The 3,467-nt window shown below is 43.2% G+C and overlaps 1 protein-coding gene across 4 annotated transcripts in view; it reads right to left on the minus strand.

Moving 5' to 3' along the window:
- Lima1 (LIM domain and actin binding 1) overlaps positions 1-3,232 on the minus strand; it is a 97,493-nt gene extending 94,261 nt beyond the window's left edge. For all 4 annotated transcript variants that reach the window (XM_013508487.1, XM_013508486.1, XM_013508485.1 and 1 more), the window contains exon 1: positions 3,129-3,232. The gene's annotated coding sequence lies outside the window, so the exon portion shown is untranslated. The remainder of the gene's footprint in view (positions 1-3,128) is intronic.
- Positions 3,233-3,467: the final 235 nt, after the last annotated feature.

Below are 3,467 nucleotides of genomic sequence, written 5' to 3' on the forward strand. Positions count from 1 at the left end.
ATTTGTGCTTAGGTGGTCATTTTATGGCAAAAATGTCTGGTGATCCCCACACCCTCAACATTTTGTGTCTGTATATGTCTTTGATGACTCTTTCTGGAATAGTGTATCTAAGTTAATTACAGTTAATTTGTAAAAAATGGCAAAGGAAAGCCAAGAATTCGAAACCCTAAGAGAAACAATAATTAAAATTATACTTGAAAATATCCTAAGAAAACACCATCATCATTATGGATACCCAAATACATGCAAATATACCTGCTGTAATTCCAAAAGTTTCTGGGGGAAAACTCTTTCCTGGAGCACAAACAGAAAGGAGATAAGCAATGTCACAGAAATGTGTTCACCAAGTGACACGGCTCAAATTACCAGCTGAAACAACCACCATATGTATTATTAACTCAAAGCCTCTGTTTGAAAAATGAAGAACAGCTGAGTGTGTTGGTGCATTCCTATAATCCCAGCTACTTGAGAGGCTAAGGGAGGAAGGTCCTAAATTCAAGCTCAGCCTCAGCAATTTAGCCAGACCCTGTCTCAAAATAAAAATAAAAATAAAAAGGGCTGGGATGTAGCTCAGCACTCCCTGGTTGAATCCCCAGTACTTACTTTTAAAAAATCATAAAGAAAAGGGACCATATCCTTTCTGTCCTCCATATATTAGAACCCTGGCACAAGCAGGCAGTTAATAAAAGTTGTATGAAGAGCATTCAGAACCACTGTAAATGTCACATCATCAAAACTCTGTGAAGAATCTTTAAACACTGACACTTTCCTCCTTACCCACATACTTATCCTCTTTTCCCCATCTAAGACTTTTTTTTCTTAGGTGTTGGGGAGTCTACCACCAAGTCACCTTCCCAATTGAAAAAGACATTTTCATGGTACCTTAGTAGGGAAAAGTACCTGTCACCAAGATATGCCGTTAATAGAACTGCTTTCACTTCTGAAGCTTTCTCTTCCTAGAATTATTAGGTTGAAACTTGGCCCCACCTTTAATCAGAGTCTGGAACAACTGCTTGAATGGACCAAGTTAAACAAAGTTATACAATGAGGTAATTTTTACAAAATGGCATTACTTTGTTAGTGTTGCCAATGTACTGTTCTCAGATGCTCTACAGTTCACAGACTGCCTAACAATACTTTTAGGCCTAATACATTAACAGTAAAAACGATTCCATCAACTATTTACGGAACTGCCAGAGAAGTAAAGACAGGATCTAATTCCATCTCTAAAAGGCTAGAGAGTTGGTGGAAGACAAGGTAAGACAAGGTACTGAATATGTGGATTACAGAGAAACATTCACTATTACTCAAATGTTTTTGTTTGTTTCTGTTTTGTCTTTTTGAGATAGGGTCTTGCTATGCAGTTCAGGCTGGTCTTGAACTCACTTTGTAGCGCAGACTGGTCTCAAACTCCCAACAATTCTCCTGCCTCAGCTTCTGAGTGCTGGGATTACAGACATGCACCACCGTGCCCAGCTCTGTTTTTTTTTTTTTGTTGTTGTTGTTTTTTTTGTTTTGGATATGAGTTTTTGTTTTGTTTTTAAGGAAAAGCAGAAAAGAGAATTTTTTTTAAAACACCAATATTTTCTGTGCTCCTTCAGCGTCCTGGACTGACCTCTAGTACAGAACTCACCTTACTAATACTACAAGTTGTATGTTTGGCTCTTGTTTACCCACTTGATTTTAAGCTCTTTTAGAGTAGGGTCATTTGTATGTCTGACATCCATAGGAGGACTGACACAATAGGCACTCAATAAATGTTTTATCCAAAAAATAAAACAAGTCCCTAAAATAATTAGACAGCACATTATGTGTTGCTTTATCAATGCAAAACTACACACATAGATACATATATATTTTATATATATGCTTTTTCTTCTGTCAATTTTCTAACTTTCTGAAGGTGTGTACCTAAAGCATAATCAACTCCACAGGAATTTAGAAAACATTTGTTGAGGGTCATTATCCTCTGTATCTATATCACACCTCAGAAGAAAGTATAATTTCACAGTTCCTGAAACATTTATCATTTGTTAATAGTATTATTTACTATGTGGATAAAAGTATGCCATTTAACCACTTAAATCAACAGCAAAAGACTAATGCAAAAGACGACCTCTCCTTTAAAAGGGGAACCCTCTTAAAAACCGATACAGTAACTCCCAAAGTGTCTCTGACTAACCTGAAAAGTCAAAATTAGTACAACCATCTGCATTAGGCAGGTTTTTGAAAGTTAGAATTAAGAACAGGACAATAATAGTTCAAGTATCTTTCACTAGGATCAGTTAAAATCGCTGTTAGCATCAATAAGGGTAGAAAGAGTGCCAGATGGTTACCTCCTACCTCCTACAATGTCAGGCTTCAGTGTGTGTAACCAGCGGTGTACAGTTACCTTATATGAACGAACATCTATATTTGTGAGTGGCCGGTGTGGTGGCGCACGCCTGTAACCCCAGCACTCAGGACGCTGAGGCAGGAGGACTGCTGTGAGTTCGAGGCCAGCCTGGGCTATATAGTGAGTTCAAGGCCAGCCGAACTGCATAGAGAGATCCTGTCTCCAACACAAAAAACAAACAAAAAAATTAAAAATGTACATTTGTGAGTGAAGGGTGCCAACGTAGGTACGTGGTAGTAATTTGGGGACGAGAGTTCCAAGAACTCCTGAGATTCTCAGCATAGCTTAAAAGGATCTAAGTGTTTCAAGAGCTGAGCTGGAGGAATGGAAGGAGGAAAAACTGAAGACAGGGAAAAGCCGAAAATGTAGGATTAAGAGCAGTTGAATATTAAAATGCTTCCCTAGGAGGGTATTTTGACTTTTAATGAACTGCCACTTTCTTACACTAAGCCAAAAAAACACAGTTTTAAAGAGTGTCCTGAGTTTAGGATGTCCCGCCCTCGGGCAGCAAGGGCTCAGCCCTACACATCACTCCTCCCCAAGAGCAGCTCCAGGAACAGAGGAAAGAGCCAGAGGATCAGGGACCGCTCGACCCCCAATCTCGAGGGGGAGGGGCTCACGCTCCTTGTACTCCGCCCGCCACAGAAGTCCCCGGAGAAAGAGTGTGTGGAGGGGAGCCGTGGTCTCCGCGCACTCTCAGGTTATGGAGGGTGTGGAGAGAGAAGGCTCTTACCTGGCTTAATGCAATCTTTTCTTTGCGCTGCCTTGCCAGCGGTCCCGGGCAGTCAGCCTGGCGCACCTGTCGCGACTAAGCGGCTGCACCTACAGCTCCTGCGGCCCCGCCCCGGTCCGGTTCAGAACCCCGCCCCGGCCCCGCCCCGGCCCCGCCCATCCCGCGGGGGCGCGCACGCCGGCCTCCCGTGGCTTCGGGGCGGGCGTGCGCGCCGCTGGCTACGTGCGCTACTCTCGCTTCGGCCTGCGTCGCGCGCGCGCCCCGGCGCAGGCGCCGTGAGAGGCGTGGCTCCCTGGCCGGAGACTAGGTTGGCCTCGGGTAGCTGCTGGGGTTTGTTGT

The sequence above is a fragment of the Chinchilla lanigera genome, unplaced genomic scaffold (genome assembly GCF_000276665.1).
Source record: "Chinchilla lanigera isolate Chin_1 unplaced genomic scaffold, ChiLan1.0 scaffold00146, whole genome shotgun sequence".
Lineage (NCBI taxonomy): Eukaryota > Metazoa > Chordata > Mammalia > Rodentia > Chinchillidae > Chinchilla > Chinchilla lanigera.